At 40.3% G+C, this 19823-nt stretch overlaps 1 protein-coding gene and 1 pseudogene across 2 annotated transcripts in view; one reads left to right on the top strand and one right to left on the bottom strand.

Annotated features, from left to right (window-relative positions):
• Window positions 1-19823, bottom strand: part of ELOVL6 (ELOVL fatty acid elongase 6) — a 125428-nt gene that overhangs the window by 81891 nt on the left and 23714 nt on the right. The window lies entirely within an intron of this gene.
• LOC123937640 lies at window positions 11729-11852 on the top strand (annotated as a pseudogene).

The raw sequence follows: 19823 nt of genomic DNA, 5'->3' as shown, positions 1-19823 counted from the left end.
CTCTGCATCAGTTCCCAGAAGTGCGTTAAAATCCTCATCTGAGGAAGCTGGTGTCCCACATCTGGCAAAGCAAGAGGGTTCATGCCAGGTAGAGCTGGAATTCAGGGAGGTTCAAGGCAGAGAGAAACGTCCTGGCTGGGACAACAGAACAGGCACAGTATAGTTCAACAACGTCGGGGTTAGACATGGCAACCCCTGTTGCAATTGGAAATCCATGTGTTGACTTTTGACTCCCCCCACCCAGATTTAACTACCAATAGCCTACAGCTGAACGGAAGCCTTACTGATAACATAAACAATTAACTTCAGGGGGCCTGGGTGGCTCAGTGGGTTGGAGCCTCTGCCTTCCGCTTGGGTCATGATCCCGGGGTCCTGGGATCGAGTCCCGCATCGGGCTCTCTGCCTGGTGGGGAGCCTGCTCCTCCCTCTCTCTGCCTGTGATCTCTGTCTGTCAAATAAATAAATAAAATCTTTAAAAAAAGAAACGTAAACAAACACATATTTTGTATGCTATATATAATTAGATGCCGGATTCTTACAATAATGTAAACTAGAGAAGAGAAAATGTTTACTAAGAAAGGGAGAGAAAATACACTTAGAGTACTGTACTTTTATTTATGGAAAAAAAAAACTGTATGTAACTATACTCACGCAGTTCAAACCTGTGATGTTCAAAGGTCAACTGTATAGAAAAGAGATATGAGGCGATTACAATGAAGACAGAGCTCAGAGAACTGGCAGGAGCAAAGAGGAAAAACAAAAACCCAGCCAGCCTCCCGGGACCAAGGCAAGATCTTTTTCCAGCTGTGCAATCCCAAACCTCATTCCGCAAGGTGAGAAACCCAAATATAATGGATATCCAGACAGAAGGAATCCTGGCCAGCAACCCCTCCTCAGGACACGGATGGAAGAATGCCACCAAGACCATTCTCAAACTGAGTCGTTTACCATAATAAGGGCTTCCGGTTAGGTTCTAGAGAAGTGAATCAGTCTGTCCACCTCCAGATGATCATACATGAGAATGACAACGATGAGAAAGAAACACAATTATAAGAGACAGAAAAAAACTTTTTGGAATAAAACAAATGTGAATATATGAATTCTATGTGGACCACTTTCTGCTGTTTTCCTGTTAAAGAGTCTTCCTAACACTGATATTTACCTGTCTACATAGAAAAATTTCCACTTGGGAAAAGACCTACATAGAGTATTTTTTTTTTAAAGATTTTATTTATTTATTTGACAGACAGAGATCACACGTAGGCAGAGAGGCAGGCAGAGAGAGAGAAGGGGAAGCAGGCTCCCTGTTGAGTGGAGATTCCGGTGTGGGGCTTGCTCTTAGGACCAGATCATGACCTGAGTCAAAGGTAGAGGCTTAACCCACTGAGCCACCCAGGTGCCTCCACAGAGTATGTTTTAAGCACCCCCAAATGGATAAACAAATTCATTGTTTGAAAGACTAAATCTTATAGATTGGAGAACTTAATGCTTTCCTAATCAAATTCTTAGTTGAATTTTTATTTTTTCTTTAAAACAAGCACATCGTGGGGCGCCTGGATGGCTCAGTTGGTTCAATGTCAGCCTTCAATTCAGGTCATGATCCCAGGATTCTGGGATCAGGCCCCTGAGTTGGGCTCCCTGTCAGCGGGAAGCCTGCTTCTCCCTCTGGCTGTGCCTGCTGCTCCCTGCTTGTGTTTGCATGTGCTCTCTCTCTTTGTCCAATAAATACGTAAGATATTAAACAAAACAAAATGAAAAAAAGACGACGACTTTGGAATGCGAGATGCTGGATTTAATACCTGCCTATGCCACTTACTAGCTGTATCATTTTTGGGAGCCTACTTATGTCTTCCTTTTTTAGTTTCCTTATCAGTAAAAAGGAGAAAATAAGAGTTGTCACTTAGTTGTACGGTGTGGATTCATTTACTGGATCGTGCAGAATGCATTCAGTGGTCCACGAATGAATATTAATGTTATTAGAGAAATTGTAGCAGTCAACAAGAAAGTCATTACCTGAAAATATGAACGTCTTTAAATTTTAAACTGTATGGAAATCCTAGTGATAAAATAGAGACTTATCAGGGGCGCCCGGTAGGCCCAGTCAGAAGCATATGTGATTCTTGATCTCAGGGTTGTGAGTTCAATCTCTACATTGGGCGTGGAGATTACTTAAGAAAAAAAAAATCTTAAAAATAGAAAAGGGAAATTTAGCTAATGCAGGGTAACAGTAAAATGAATATTCATATGAGGAGTATTTGAGTCTAAATAGTTGACTCCTATTGATTTGGACTCTTGGCACTCCCACATGCCCCCAAAATATTTTTAAAGTTTAATACTGATAGATCATACTATACTAAGAAACAGTTTTCTTTAGGCACTACGGATAGGTCACGCCTTACCTCACTCATCCCAATCCCGATCATGGACCCTTCTCTTCACAGAGCATTGACTAAAGACACCATCAAAGAGGAAGTTGTTGAGGGAAAAAAATTCATCCGTCCTAATGGATTCTCATCAGTTATTTCCATGGCATTATTTTACACAGGCTAGCATCACACTGTTAGAGTTATAAGACCTTTACCTGCTTGAGCCTCACCTCCCTATTACCCAGGATCAGGCTCTCCCTTGTTTAGAAAAGAGAAAAGCATCGTCTTGAGCAGAGAGAGAGAACTGTCTCAGGGAAAACACTGATAGTGCCCTGCCTGGCCTTTCTGCCAGGCAATGAGGGCTTCTTAATACCAGGTTGTCCAACTCTGGGTATGTTTGAACATATGAATTTCCTGGAGATCTTGTTAAAATGCAGATTTTGATTCAGTAGGTCTGGGGTAGTGCCTGAGATTCTATATATCCAACAACGCCCCCAGGGATGCTGTTGGTCCACGCGCTGATAAGTGGTGAGGGTGGAGACAATTAGGTCACAGGTGTGTGTGGGGGCGTGTGTGTGTGTGTTTTAGATTGCTAAAAATATTTAAGGAAATTTTAGATGAGGGGAAAGCACGTTCCTACCCTGTCCTAGAAACCTTATTTCAAAACGAACATTTGGTTCTTCAAAATTTGCTTTTTTGAATTGGCAAAGACGATTTTTTGTCTTTCAAAATGAGGGTGGCAGACGTATGTGGCCCTCCCATGAATAAGGATACCGGTCTAGTAGAGAGCAAAGAAGACACAGTAGATGATGAACTGTTCTCTGTTATGCCCTTGATCACTTTATAAAGTCACGGTCAGCCCATGTCGGTTTGTTAAGTAGGCAGCCAGTACACTGACAGTTACAAAAACAATTACAAACAAAATGTGTATTAGGAAAATGTCCTGGTGTCATGGAGAAGATTTGCCAAAGCTAATAATAACAGTAATAGAGATAAGTAACTATGATTACAGTAAAAGTAGAAATATACCATTCTGTAGAAAGTAGGTGGTTGGTGTCACTTCTGAGACCTCACATATTACTCTATTTCCTACACAAAATATTTATCTTTGAAACAGAATGACAGCATTTACCACCTACAGATCTCTCTTGAGCGCCTTACACTCTGATAGTGGGATAATTAAATAGATAATTATTAGATAGTAGGGTAAAACCTAACTGATATCTGTAGAATTCTTAACAAGTATTCATTCCATGACATAAAATCAACAAGGGTAGGAAGGTGAAAATGCCAGGTAAAGAAAGTAAAAAGTAATAAATGCTCCTTTAAGATTCATAAACTGTTGACACATTTTATTCTCCACATGAATGTCATTCTTAAAGTACGCAGTTTTTCTTTTTAGTGTTTTGAAAATTTAAAACTTTAAACCTTATGTTCCCATGTAAATAGTTAAGTGAGAAGTACTGTAATCTTCCCGTTTTTAAGGGTGGTTTTACAGATTTAAACAAAGCTAACAAATCTTTGTTTAAGATGGGATCCACTGAATTTTCCAATGCCATTCCTGAAATAACTCTAGAGATGGAATAATGGGCTGGTTCTTACTTTGTAGTTTCTTAATGCAAAGTAAGCAGCTTTACAAGGCTTAGCTGTCTCCACTGACCTAACAGCATTCTTTACCTCATTTGCAATGAAACAGAAATAGTTTTCTTCTCCAACCACAATTTTATTCTAAAGCACAGACTTGTCTACAAAACTACCAATTCCTCTTTTACTCAGAAAAGTTAAGAAATGTAAAAGGTGCTAGGCATTGTCATCAATATTAATTTCTTCAGCTTAACATCTGATGTGCCCCCCCCCAGTTATTTTTTATCATCAAACCCTAAGTCTGTCTGAATTTCTTTTTAAAAAATCATTCATTCATTCATCACTCATTCTTTCTCTCTCTTTTTTTTATTTAAGTGGGCTCCATATCCAACGTGGGGCTTGAACTCACAATCTTGAGATCAGAGTCCCATGACCTACTGACTGAGCCAGTCAGGTGTCCCTATTTGAACTTTTTATCAGCTGCCAACTTCTGTCTTAAGCTGTCACCGCTGGGTAGACAAGACGGCTTGGTGCCGCATGAACGGGAAGCAGCAACATATTGAGCAAAAGATGGAGAACCGTGTGCAATGACACTCTCTAACCCTAAAACTCCATGTCTTCTTTGTGATACAACTTGGAGGAGAAATGTTATTCCAGCAGCTGGAAAGACAAACATGTGGTTGATGGAGAAAAGATAAGGGCTTTCCAGAAAAAGGGATCTAAGCTAAAATCCGGCATGTTTGACAGTTACTGATTCTGTGACTGGGCCATAGCTCTTTCATCAGGAGAATGGAGATACTATCCTCCTTGTAGCATTATTCTGAGAATTGAGACATGTATTCTAAATACATGATAGGTACTTAATATACATAATAGGGACGTAATATACTTTACTAACCCCAATATGTTTTCAGCAAATTTTGAGTACAACTGGTAAACGATTTAAAAAATTCCATGAAAATATGACTTTGAAGTACATATTGAACGTGTTTACATATGTGAAAACTCGTACTTCTTAATGTCTTTCAAATGGCAAATTATTATAATTGCTTGCTCAAAATTAAATAGTGATCCTAATATATTTATTAATGATTTTGTGGTTTTAGAAATGTTTACATTTTGTCACACGGTATTTGATATATCATAAAAAACTTATCTAAAAATATTGGCACCAAAAATTATTATCTTGGGGGACTAAGAGTGTAGGAAATGTTCTATTTATAGCAAAACTTTGTTTATAATGGAAAAAAAAACTATAAATCTACCCAAATATTTAAGAGCATTCTATCACACATTGGATAATATTTTACCAAATCAAAGTTTTAAAATGTATATCATGAATTTCAAGATTTAACTATGCTATAGGCATTCATTAGAAGACTTATAATTTTTTTCTCTAACACGATTTCATTCTTTCCAGACAGTAAGAGAGACCCAAGTTGTCCTGGTTCCTATAATCATATCTGAACCCAGAGATAGCTCAGTACTCCATGAAGAAATACATCCCGTATTCCCCGTTATATTTAAGACGACCAGAATCACTTGAGCAGATAAACAGGCCCACTTGTTTCTAGTATCTTCTTAAATCAGAGGTTCTCATTACTTCATCTCCTGGGGAAGATTTCAACCTCTTGATCCCACCTCCAGAGATGCTAAGGTGATTGCTCAGGTGACTGTAAAAGCTTCCCAGGTGATTACTATGTGGGAACTCATGCAAAGAACCACTATGCTCATTGTTACAATGCCGTGTGGGAATAATGAAACACACAGGCGGTGAAAAGAGACACTGAACAAACATTCCCTTAGGAAGAGTGCCTTACTGGGCATCCCTCCAAACACGCCTGTTTTCCTTTCTGTGAATACCTACTGAAGAGACAAAGACAGCGACAGAAAAAGAAGAGGAAAACAAAAGAAAACTAGAATCTGCTGGAAGAGTTGATTCCAGAAGAGGCACCTTGAAGATTCCAGAGACTGGCCGTTGCTACGGAACACAGCATGGTTGGTAAAATCTAAATAATCGGGGAGTGTTAAGATGCTTTCTGGAGTGGGAGACACGTCAGGAAAGAGGATTAGGGAACAAGTGACCTAGACTTAGGATGTGAGTCTCCCCAAAGGACCGCTGCTGAGGGGATAAGGGAAGAGAAGGGCTTGTCTAAGACGTCCATGCCCGGCTGTGCTCTGTCTACAGTTTTACTGACCTACGTGAACAGGCAGAAAAGGGGCTTCCCTATGTGATGAAACACATGCTTCAGGAAAGAAGAGACAGAGGGATTGAATTAGTTTCTTTGAGCTGTTTCATACTTCCTTGGTTAATTAAATAAACATTTGATTAATAAATGTCTGCCTTGGAATAAAATATATCACCAAAGTAAAAACAACATTCACATGGAAAGCACAAGATTATTCCTAAAAATCTTTCATGATAGTCTGTGGCTGGATACTTGGGACTAAAGGAAGCCATAGCAACACTGGTAAGAGATGCCTTTTCCTCACTCACTTCATTGGTCTGTAAACACCCTGTGCAAACTGGCCAATCTTTCTTACGATCTGTTGTTTTTTTTTTTTTTGTTTTTTTTTTTTTAAGATTTGGAGAGGAGAGTGGTCCAAGAGGAGAAGGCAGGGTCCCCTTAGCCTCCTTGTGGAGAGGACAAAGCCTAGGTTAGAAGGGAGTAAGAGAAGGCTCAAACATCTTATTCAATGCTAGTATCAAATAACCACCAACTTCACTTCACTTGTTCCCTCCCCAAGTGATGGCTAACTGAAGCATAATAGGAAAATAATTTGGCATATGCAATGTGAAGTACAAATATCTGGTTCGAGCAGATCAGATACCAAAACTACTATTATATAGTATTTGGGGAGGCAGGTCAGGGGCAATGAATGAGTAATCTGTAAGGTATTTCTTAAGATATTTTACCTTTCTTTTTTTAAAAAGATTTTATTTATTTATTTGACAGAGAGATAGCACAAGTTGGCAGAGAGGCAGGTAGAGGGCAAGGGATAAGCAGGCTCTTCACTGAGCAGGGAGCCTGATGCCCGGCTCCATTCCAGGACCCTGGGATCATAACCTGGGCCAAAGGCAGATGCTTAACCCACTGAGCCACCCAGATGCCCCCATATCTTACCTTTCTTTGAGAAGAAAACCAACAGTGATCCAATAAGCATTTCCTGAGTGCCAAATACCTCAAGGAATTACCTATCTGCTACCTATCTGCTATGGAGGATATAAAAACATCTTGTGGAGTTGTACATGTTAAATTAGCCTGACACTTTGTTTTATTCTGTTGCTAAGTAAAATTTTTTTTTAAACAAAGGAAGTAGGAAGTATATATACTCATGAAGGTATGAAGTGGACTAACAGTCAATGCTTCATACTGTGACATCACCAATCCTTTTCTGTGAACAGGAAGGATTAAACAAATTTTTCTGATAACAGGAAAACCAAAGTTCATGCATATATTCACTGAAAACTAAGTTTACCAAGCCAGTTAATTATGCTTTAATGCACAGTTTAAAAAAATCTTTACATTATTTTCTTGCACTTAGTGACAATTTGACAAATTTATTAATACATACATTACTTACAAAAATTTAATCACAGTATACATTTCTATTTTACTTTATATTGGATAAGTGTACATCTTTCCATGTCAGTACATATTCACCCATGGAAATAAATGTAAGGCTGCATAATGGACCATTGTATGGATGGATGGTCCATAATTTAACCCCATTTTCAACTTTAAACCGAACATGAGGTAACTTACTTGGTGCCACTCATGGAATCACCCTACACATTCCTTTCCTCTAGTTTGTTTACTGAGACACTGCGACAGAAACACAGCTCTGCTGATGAAAACCTTCACATGCATTCACATTTTTCTGTTTCCCAGAGGTACTACTATCAAGAATTATCAAGAGCCAGGACAAAATTTAACAACTACTCTCAAATTAATGACCAGGAAGTTGGATAATATGCTAAGTTGAACAAATAGTTATGACTCACAAAATCTTAACCTCTGCTCTAAAACTAAACTCACTTGGCATATCTATTCTCATCACTTCCGCACTGACTTTGAGACTTCACACCTTTTTTTTCTACTTTAACCTATAAAATGGAGATAATAATGTACCTGCCAGAATGACAGTGATACTGGAATATCGAACACTTTATTAAAAACTGTTTTCCTTGGGGCACCTGGGTGGCTCAGTCTGTTAAGCATCTGCCTTTGGCTCAGGTCATGATCCCAGGGTCCTGGGACTGATCCCCGCAGCGGGCTCTGGGCTCAGCAAGATGTCTGCCTCTTCCCCTCCCTCTGCTTGCTGCTCCCCCTACTTGTGCTCTCTCTTTCTGTTCAATAAATAAATAAAATCTCTTAAAAATTTTTATCCTTTATTCAATCAACAAACTGTTATCAAATGCCTACCAAATGCCAAGATACCAGGGCATACCCAGGAGAACAATACAGATGAAACCTTTTAATCGCAAGGGATTTCTAAGACAGGGGACCACCAGTCAATAATATAGGTGAGGACAACAACAATGATTTGATGGCTAAAGTTATTTTGCTTGATTGTATGAAGAAAAATAAATGTATATGGTAATAAATGCATATGGTAAAAAAATAAAAAAGGTCAAGTAATATAGGAAAAGTACAAAGTGAAAGTCAAGTCTCCTTCCCATTCCCATAGATTCCCAATTCCACTCCTCAGATTTTTATACATATTGGTATATAATATATATATGTACTTCTTAAAAAGTCATATTTCATTTTGTAAAGTGTATTTATTTAAGCAATCTCTACACCCAACGTGGAGCTCAAATTCCTGACCCAGAGGGCCACCCACTCCACTGACTGAGCCAGCCAAGGACCCCAGGAGTCCTATCTTAAATATGATTGTGTATCTTGATGTTTTTCATTTACAACAATGTATCTTTGAGATCTTTTCATATCAGCACAAGAATCTACCTTAGTCTTTTTAACAATTTATAGAGAATGCAAAATTAGCTTACAAAAGGGCTCCTCAAAGTACAGGAATTTATACTTCCACCAACATTGTCCCACACTCTCTAGCCTTAAGATTGCTCAAAAACTTTCATCTCCCATGACTGAAAAGGTGAAAGTGGTACCTCATTGCTGTTTTCTTTTATTTTGAAGTTGCGAATTCTTTTAGATATTTTTTTCATTTTTCCTGAAAGACATGGCTAAGAAACATTTCCTTTGTTATGAACTTCCAATTTATGCCCTTTACATACCATATTATTGAGTTATTTATCTTTTCCCTACTAATGTGTAAGACCTCTTTTAACAATGGAAAAATTGGCACCTCAAGGAAAACAAATAAAATTTAATGTGTGTGTGTGTGTGTGTGTGTGTGTGTGTGTTTAACAACACATGGCACAGATGCATATAACAATTGACTTGCCTTTATCTTTAACAATGTAGCTTGTCTTGGTCTTTCTAGGATAGCACTTAGGGCTTGACATTATTCATTTTATGGTTTCATAGTATTCCACGGCTTCAATGTGCTGTAATTTATTAAACCACTTCTGTCTTAGAAGGTATCTAGACTGCCCTTAATTATTTGCTATGACAACCAGTGCTTCAAAGAATGTTCTTGCACCTGCATCTTTAGGCACACGTACAAGGGGAGATCTGTCCTGGGGAAAACCTATGTACACAGAAAAACTTGGGCAGATAACCATAGACTCCATGGTTAACTTATTTACGCTCTATCTCCTGATACTAAAATGTAACCTTCATGAAGGCAGGGATTGAAAAATGGTATCTTATTAAATAATTTGTACAGCTCTGCCATTTTATATGTTTGGATCCATACCAACTTCATGGGAGTAAAGTTTCAATACTTTTAATCTATTCAAATTATCCTCTCTAGACTTGTTCTAACAATAAAACACTGAGAACATCCCTGTTGCCTATATGTTGCTACAACGTGTGTAGACTTTTGAAACACACTACTTTCTGCAGGGAGTTTAACTAGAGTGGAAAACGACAAGTTGCTTCATGTGAAACACTGAGCACAGTCATGTATCCAATATGAAGTTTAGGATATGGATATACAGAGAGGGAAGGAACTGAGTATCTCATACACTCACTCTTTAGAGGTTGTAACTATTGTTTTCTAGTCAGTAGATTCTTGGGCCTTACTGGAAAACTGGTAGAACAGTACCTCTGACATAGTAGATCGGTGTTTTAAGATAGAATTCAAGCCATTATCCAGTACTACCAGCAAAGCGCGTTGCTTTGTGAAAGAATGCCATCCCCTCTTACAATGGCTGTAGGAATGTATAATGCACAGTCATCATGGAGGCATGCAATTCAGTCCACGTGTTTCCTCCAGATCTGCATACACAGTCTCTCCAATAACTAAGCATTGCAAACAACACAAATGTCCACATCACGGAGGACTGCAGCTTCGACGACAATATACAATTCAAAAGCTCTTCCTATGGAAATGAATTATATATGTACGTGTGTATCACATATGTTTAAGATGTGTTAAGTGGAGAAAGGAGATACAGCACATTATCTATCGATACTACCATCTGTCTCTTTACAATTAGAAAAAAGTAATAGTCGATCCCTGTTTTTTGCAGATTCTTTATTTGTAAATTTTCCTCCTCACTCCAATTTCTTTTTTTAAATATTTTATTTATTATTTATTATTTATTTGAGAGCGAAAGAGACAATGAGCAGGGATGGGTGTGGCGGGGAGAGCAGAGGGAGAGGGACAAGCAGACTCCATACTGGACACCCACATGCTCAATTCCACGACCCTGAGATCATGATGGGAACAGAAATCGAGTCAGAGGCTCAACCAACTGAGCTACCCATGCGCTCCTGAAATTTATTTCTAACCCCAAGTTCAATAATCACACCACTTTCATGGTCATTCGTGGAAATGCACTGAGTGGCAAAAAAAAAAAAAAAAAATGTGAATTAACTGACACAGTCACATGTCCAGCTAAGGTCCAGCAAGGCAATGTTCTCTCTGCCTCTTGTTTCGCCCTCATACTGGAAAGAAGTGCGCTTTCAAGATCTAATTTACTACCACGTCTGTTGAATTTGGTGGCTTTTTCTTAGTGATTTCACTGTTTAAAATGACTTGCAGTGCTGAAATACTGTCTGATGTTTCTAAGCAAAGGCTGTGCTATGTCTGATGGAGAAACTTTATGTGTTAGATAAGCTTCATTGAGGCATGCATTGCAGTGCTATTAGCTGTGAGTTCAAGGTTAATGAATGAACAATGTATATTAAATATGATATCTTTAAACAGATAGAACCATAAAACAAGGTTAAGTATTAATCCGTTGTCGAAAATGCTCAGGAGCTCTCAGGAACCTGATACGTGTAATGGTTTTGCATTTGATAATTTGCTGTTTGTGGTGACTTTACAGAACCTAACTACCACGAATAATGTATACATTAATATACAGTAATAACTGTATTTGTAATTGTTCTGTACATGCATAGAATAAAGCTGGAAGGGTATGCTGGTTATCCACAGGGTAGGGCATTATGGTTTGCAAGGGGATATGTTCCTTTACACTGAACATCCTTTTCCATGCATGCCCTTGTATAATGTTTATTTTTAAATCATGCCTAATTTTTAATTTTTAATTTTTAATTTTAATTTTAATTTTTTTTAAGAAATAAAAATTAAAGTTAAAAATAAAGTAGAAGAATGCTAACAGTAGGGTGTTAAATAAATAGTTTCATGGACTATCCACAGCCGAATTATAAAGATAATTGATGATCGCTTCTCCGCCTTTTGGCTAAGATCAAGTGTAGTATCTGTTCTTATCAGTTTAAAGATAATAGACAACAAATTACCCAACTGTCTCTTGTTTTTAAACTCAGTTAAACTCAGTAAAGTCTTAATATGGTTATTTCAAGGAGGTGTAATGAACTGTTTTTCTTTCTTTTTTTTTTTAAAGATTTTATTTATTTATTTGACAGAGAGAGATCACAAGCAGACAGAGAGGCAGGCAGAGAGAGAGAGAGAGGGAAGCAGGCTCGCTGCCGAGCAGAGAGCCCGATGCGGGACTCGATCCCAGGACCCCGAGATCATGACCTGAGCCGAAGGCAGCGGCTTAACCCACTGAGCCACCCAGGCGCCCTGAACTGTTTTTCTGAATATAGATATTTTGGAGAAATTTTTCCCCCAGAATTTTTTTTTTCTCCCATTTTCCCTCTTATCTCCCTGTTGCAAATACAAAATAGGAGCTCTTGAAATGTTTCTATCTAGACTGTGGACTAAAGGCAAACTGAGTTACATTTTGGTTAAAGAAACACCTATGGGCGCCTGGGTGGCTCAGCCCTTAAGCATCTGCCTTTGACTTAAGCATCTGCCTTTGACTTAGGTCATGATCCCAGGATCCCGGGATCGAGTCCCGCATCAGGGTCCCTGCTCGGTGGGAAGCGTGCTTTTTCCTCTTCCTGCCACTCCCCCTGCTTGTGTTCCCTCTCTCGCTGTGGCTGTCGAATAAATAAAAATCTTTTAAAAAAGAAAGACAGACAGACAGATCTAGTGGTAGTCTCTCCACCTCACTGAACATGTTTCAACTTCTACTGTTAACGCCTTAGTTCCTTTATCAAAGCAGCTCCTTTTGGGGCACGTGAGAGGCTCAGTCTCCTTCACCAGAAACTTGCAACACTTCTGCTCTCAGCAGGAGTGAATCTGCCTTAAGATGAAAACTTCACAAGGATGAATGCTTAACCACGGGAGCTAACTGCAGTGCTATAGAAACACAAGCTTAGAATCTGGTTTTACAACTCCATATGAAGAACAAGTTTTAAGGTTTCCCAAACGCGATGAATGACATAGTAAATTCTACTCTTTACCGAAGTTCTACTCCATGCCAGGCACTTGATATACATTTCCTAGTTAGATCCTCACATCTCTGAAAAGCAGTTCCCGTGATACTCATTCAAGTCAAGGAACATGAGTCTTGAAGGGGTGAATAACGTACTGAAGGTCACCCCGGTAGTAAGTAGTGGCAGAGCTAGGATTTAAATGAAATGTTCTGTGTCCAAGGCTGTGCAGAGAAAAACTGGCTTCCTGTGACCAAATATGAACCCAATCATATAGATAAAAATAATACAGAACCACACCGAGAATATAATGAACTCCAAACAATCAAACAAGACACAAATGTGCTATCAATATCTGAGCAGTGTTTGGAAACAAAACAGAAAGCAGAAGCCAATTCTGGTGCCAAGCCACAGTTCATCTGATGAAGGCTTTGTGTTGATTATGTCCTGCCTGGGACCCTCTTCCTCCAGATGCTTCCAGGGCTAGCATTGGTCTTTTCATTTGGTAACATCTCAGATGATAGCTTTAGGAAAGCTTTCCCTACCAGCCCCCCAGCCTTGGCTAAAAACATGGGGCTCCATGTGGCCCCTGGTCACTTCCTATACACTGTTTTTTTCTTTCACTGTGACACATATCAACATCTAACATTATTTTTTTTTTAAGATTTTATTTATTTGACAGAAAGAGGGCGAGCACAAGCAAGGGGAGCAGCAGGCAGAGGGAGAGGGAGAAGGAGGCTCCCCACTGAGCAAGGAGCCCCGATGTGGGACTCGATCCCAGGACCCTGAGATCATGACCTGAGCTGAAGACAGACGCTTAATGATTGAGCCATCCAGGTGTCTTTGTTTTCACTGTAGCACACATCAACACTTAACATTATTTTGTTTATGTATTTGTTTATGTGTTTAATGCCTCTCTGTCCCAGGGGCATGTATGGTCCATGAGAACAAGAGCCTTGCCCTGAAACAGTGTCTGGTGAGTAAATGGTATTCTGCAAATAGTTATTGACCTTACTGTACATCGTAGCAGGTTTGATTACAAGTCAAGTCTTAACATCAATGAGTATAAAATGCGATAAGGGTGATAACACAAATCACGACTAAAGTTATTACAAGAAAAGCAGCCAGAGGTAAACAAGAGTTAGGGGTTGCAAATATCAAAACCATTCAGAAAACTTTCAAAGGTTTTTTGAACGTGATGGGGTCAAGTTAAGCTTTCTGGGTTAGTTTTAAAAGCAAGGAAAGGAGGGGTGCCTGGGTGGCTCAGTCGATTAAACATCTGCCTTCGGGGGCGCCTGGGTGGCTCAGTGGGTTAAAGCCTCTGCCTTCGGCTCAGGTCATGATCCCAGGGTCCTGGGATCGAGCCCCACATCGGGCTCTCTGCTCCGCAGGGAGCCTGCTTCCTCCTCTCTCTCTGCCTGCCTCTCTGCCTAGTTGTGATTTCTCTCTGTCAAATAAAAAAAAAACAAAAAACCAAAAAACCAAAAAAAAAAAAACATCTGCCTTCGGCTCAGGTACAATCCTGGGGGTCCTGGGATCAAGCCCTGCATTGGACTCCCTGCTTAGTGGGGAGTCTGCTTCTTCCTCTGCCATTACCCCCTGCTTGTGTGCTCTCTCTTGTCAAATAAATACAAAAAATCTTAAAAAAAAAATAGGTAAGGAAAGGGGACAGATATTCCAGCTAAGAGAAACAAAGGAAAAGGATGGGATGAAAATATATAAGGAATAGGAAGTGGTTCAAATATGCTGGGGTATAAACTATTCATAGGAGAAGGGCAAAAGTGACCATAAAATCGGAACAGTGAGTTGAAGTCATGTTGCGAAGAGTCTTCTGCATTAGAGTGGGAAACCTGAAAGCGGGAGATCTCAATCAATGGAACAGGCAGTTTGGGAGCCATGAAAAGTTTTTAGGCAGAGTTGTAACGATGTTTCTGAATGCTTCGTGGAAGTTAAAAAATAATGTTTGATTAGGAGCACTGTTATGTTGAAAGCAAAGCAAAGCGAAAACAGATGCCCATGGTCATGCAGCGAAAGTTCCCCTTTATGAAGGGCTGAAAAAGTCCTGGGCATTTTGCAAGCCATTTACCCACCTTCTCTAGTTCAGATCTTACCACAGCCCAAATTGTTTTGTTTTGCTTTAAAGATTTTATTTATTTGTCAGAGAGAGAGAGAGAGAGAGCACACAAGCAAGGGGAGCAGCAGGCAGAGGGAGAAGCAGACTCCCTGCTGAGCGGGGAGCCTGACACGGAACTCGATCCCAGCACTCTGGGATCATGACCTGAGCAGAAGGCAGACACTTAATCCACTGAGCCACCAAGGAGTCCCAACCACAGCCCCATCTGATTATCCCAATTTCACACTGAGAAATGGAGACCCAGAGATCTTAACGAGAGTGCTCAAGTTCACCAACTACGTGAACTACATGGCAAGGGCAGAACTAAAATTTGGTAAGTCTGAATCTACAGGTGCTAGGCTTTCAAACATGGCTTCTCTAAGAACAAGTTCGGCGGAGGGAAGGGAAGTTGAGGCCATATGGCTCAGAAAAGGAAAAAGGGAAACTGCATTCATTAGCATGAGTACAAGGACCCCAGCACGAGATACACACATTCGCAAAAGGCAACTATCACCATAAATGTGCTCTAGAGATGCCAAGAAGACTTGTAGGAAAGAAGGAAAACAAGATGGAGGGCAGGTTGGTACGCTGCTTGTTTTTGATGAAAGGAAGGAGTTCTGAAAAGTAATGTAGTGCATGGCCTTTCTGTGCATTCAATCTTTATGAGGTCCTTCCAAATTATGGCAAACTTAAAAGCTCGTGCAGCAGGTTTCATCTTTATTCAGAAAAAAAAAGAGAGAGAGAGAAAGAACTGGCTTCTAACTAGTTGGACAAGAAATACAGAATTTACTTGGTGTCTGCAACCGTCTCCAGGGCTCTCTCAGGTGAAAGTATTGGTGAAATAAGATGGAGAATAAAACTATACCAGGGAACCTGTTTCCATTGAACCATATGATATCTCCATTTCACAGGTCAAAATACTGAAACGCTGGCAGTTTCATATGACTCATCTTCAATATTACTTGGGTTTGTGAAAGAAGAGGGAAGTTCCACCATTTTGTTCATCCTTGATTTATGTGGTTCCTTCCTGTGTCCCAGATCTACTCCAGTTCCTCAGTCTGGTTCCCGAGTTGCCAGCTGACCCTCACCTATCCAGCCTCCTTCCCCCCAACAAATTCCATGTAAACCTCACTCGGGCCGATCAACTCCTGTGCTTTCCTAGCATTGCAGCAAAGTGGGTACGAAAGACAAGCGTGGCTTCTGGTCTCTGGAGCTGGGGTTGCTCGAGTTCTAATCCCAAATCAGTCACACACTCGCTAGCGGGTAGAGGTGAATTAATCCCCTCTTTCAGATTCAGTTTCTTCAACTATGAAGTAACAATTATAAGGATTCCTGTCAGGATTATCAGAGATGCTTCAAATAAGGTACGTAGACATTGCCGGTTAACACCTCCTTGGAAAAACTGACTGTTGACCCACACCTGGGAGAGAATTCAAGAACTGCCAAGAACAATCCTGCATTCTCTGCCTAAACCCCTTCGGCTCACCAGGGAGTGTGGGAAGAAAGGGTGGTTTTCTCAAGCAAGAAGGACATATTTGTTCTCATGGCTTCTCTGTATTCCTCAGCAACTGTCAACTGGGGATCCTGTTTTCCATACCACCTCCTCCCTCCGTGACACAGAGTCTGGTACTACTGGTCCAGCTTATCAGCAAAGGTCCAGTTCAGAGCTGATCTTCGCGGAAGATAAAGACAGCATTATTGATTCTCTTGGGTACTGTGACTTCTAGCCTGCTCTCAGGTAAGAGCACTGGAAAGTGACTTCAGTCATGTTAATCTGGCCCCTGGGCTGTTGTGTTCTTGGATGTTACATCACTGACTTTCCCCCAGTGGTCACTTTAAGTCTTTGGTCGAGGACCTTGCTTTGTCCTGTACTGCCAGAAAGATCAACTAGCTGTCTTGAGCAACAGACACCCGCCTTTCTTTTCAGATAACAACTGTCTTGAGTTCTTGTGTTTCTACTTTCGCCCTCGCTGATGGAAAACCGCTGGAAGGCACTTCTCCATCTCAGCACTCTGTACTCTGTCGGGGTTGGCACCGGGGACAGCATACGGGATTCCCTTGCTAGCAACCTTCAAAGTAAACTCCCACTACTCCTCCTTGTTAATCCAACTGTAAGCTCTCAAGGCCCCCCTGCCTCTTCATGAAATCATCCTAAACATCTCACTACATAGTGATTTTCTTTTCTGAGTTACTATAACTCACTCTGCGGTATTATAGCACTTGAGCATTTGCTGGGCCGTACGACATCCTACCTGTGTTTTGCAAGTGGATTTGCCTTCCTGAATGGATCACAATTCCAATAGACTGAGATATTTACAAAGGGTCTCTCTGCCAAACACAGGACATTGTCTTCCTGTCGCCTCCCTGTCTCCTGCTGTCAGGCACACTATGATCTCTTAGTAATAACCTGTTGGCTTGACCTAAGAACAGACGGAAAGGCCTAGATGCACACAGCTGCTGAAGACCAAGGCATCTGAAGGTCTCTCCACTGGCAAAAACGTATTACGTGGTCTGAGAAACACTTTTGGGTCCCTGGAGTAAAAACTTAATCCCTTCTTCAAAAGGATCATGATTAGAATTCGGATACGCACACAGTTAAAACTGTGCATATATTTGTATATGTATATTTGTATAATATGTGTATGTTTTACAAACCGGCCATGCTGTTTTGTAAGCAGGCATTTTCCCCCCTGGCCATACATGATGTGCATTTTCTGCCAAGTAATAAAATTTTAGTAAGAACACAAGGGTCTACCAAAGATTTTTGGAGGGTAAAGGTAGTTTTTTTGAGGGGGATGCAGGACCTACCAACAGAATATTCTTTTTTGTTTTTTTTTAATATTTATTTATTTATTTGAGAGGGAGGGGGAGGGGCAGAGGGATAGTGAGAGAGAGTCTTAAGCCAACACCACGCTGAGCACAGAGCCCAATGATGGGCTCAATCTCATGACCCCGAGATCATGACCTAAGCCAAAACCAAGAGTTGGATGCTTAACCAACTGTGCCACCCAGATGCCCCACCATCAGAATATTCTTGACTATAATTGATCTCTGTCAAGTACATACAACTAAGGGGCGCCTGGGTGGCTCAGTGGGTTGAGGCCTCTGCCTTTGGCTCTGGTCATGATGCCGGGGTCCTGGGATAGAGCCCTGTGTCATGCTCCCTGCTTCCTCTTCTCCCTCTGCCTACTTGTGATCTCTGTCTGTCAAATAAAAAAAAAAGAACATACAAGTAACTCACATGCATCATCTTTTGAAAAATCTATGTGTAGAGTTCTTATTTTTTTTAAAGGCATCAGAATAGAATGCACACATCAAAGTTTAAGGCTGTTCTTATTATTTGTATGTAAAACTTTTTGAGGTCTTTACGTGCTGACAAGTGTCAGGCCAATTAAAAAAGTCATTTCTTGTATTTTTGGCACAAAGTTCTAGATTTTGCCACAAAATGCTTGATTCCAATTGGAAGATCTAGTTAGGGAGTGTTTATTAATTAAGATTAATGTTTTAGTAGGAACCTGCCTTCGTATCACTTTATGAATAGAGCCGGAATATAAGTAAACATGAAAGAGATTACTCAAGTAAAAAAAAAAAAAAAGTTCTCAAGAGTGAATCAGCATTTTGCGGCTGTATTTTTAGCTTGTTATATGAGCATTATATTGCTATGAACCATTAGAATAAGAGTCTACTTCAAAAGATACAATCAGAACTTTTTCAAATACTCTATTTCATGGGATACATTTCCATGATCTGGGCTTCCTTGACAAAATGAAACCCGCTCTCCCACCCATCACGACCCTTTTAAACTGTTGTCTTTGGAATGGTTTCTATGATCTTTCCAATAAGTGCTGGGGTCATTAGCGAAAATGGGAGAGGGAGTATACAAAGCATAGCAAGAGGACCCAGCCTGCCTGGGTTTGAAGCCATCTCTACTGATTACCAGCTCTGTGCCCTTTTGCAAGTTATTTATCCTCTCTGTGCCTGAGGTTCCTCGGTTGCAAAACATGCCCAGTCATAAAGCAGATTGTACAAAATGGAGAGTTAGTGAGTCAGTTATTCACAAAGCCCTCCATGGGCTCATGGTAGGCTCTCAATAACTGTTAGCTAATATCCTTACAAATGCCCAAAAGAAATCCTCAAATAAATGTTTCAATTTCCAGTAAACGCTTCGATCACTTTCCACATTCATAAAGGCAATGGCAAAGGATTCACTGCGTGTGTGTGTGTGCATGCTTGCAATTATCCACTCTTTTCTGAAATTCCCTCCTGATTCTCCCTTCGGAAACCACAATAATTTTTTGACCTAATTATTATCTCCTTTTATAAAATTTTGGGGGTGTCTGGGTGGCTTGGTTGGTTAAGCGTCTACCTTTGGCTCTGGTCATGATCCCAGAGTCCTGGGATGGAGTCTCAGGGCAGGCTCCCTGCTCAGCGGGGAGTCTGCTTCTCCCTCTGCCCCTCCTCGCCACCCCCACCCTCGTGCTCTGTCTCTTAAATAAATAAATAAAATCTTTAAAAAAATAAAATAAACTTTTAACTCTCCAGCTTTAGAGACATATTTTGTGATGTAAATTGGGAAAGACAAGTTCTCTGTATAAAGAGACACTTGCCTTCTCAGCATTCTGTGAAAAGTATTTTCACTGCTAAACATAGGTTGAGTGCTGCCATTGTAAGTTAGACTCATCTAGGACAGTATGAAGGCTTGAACTTTGGATGCTTCTTCCTGCAGCTGAATACAAGCGATCCTCGTTATTGCAAATTCGCCTTCTCACTCAAGTCCATCACTCACCCCAAAATCTATACTCAAAGTCTTCCATGGTCATTCACGGTCATGTGCACAGCAGTGAATAATTTGACTTGCTGATGCCCACGTTCACAGCTAAGGTCAAACAAGGCAACACTCTGCCTTCTTGTTTCAGCTCTCAT

This window comes from Meles meles, chromosome 2 (assembly GCF_922984935.1).
Source record: "Meles meles chromosome 2, mMelMel3.1 paternal haplotype, whole genome shotgun sequence".
Lineage (NCBI taxonomy): Eukaryota > Metazoa > Chordata > Mammalia > Carnivora > Mustelidae > Meles > Meles meles.
Note: the sequence above shows the minus strand (reverse complement) of the source record. Positions and strands in the feature narration are given on the sequence as shown.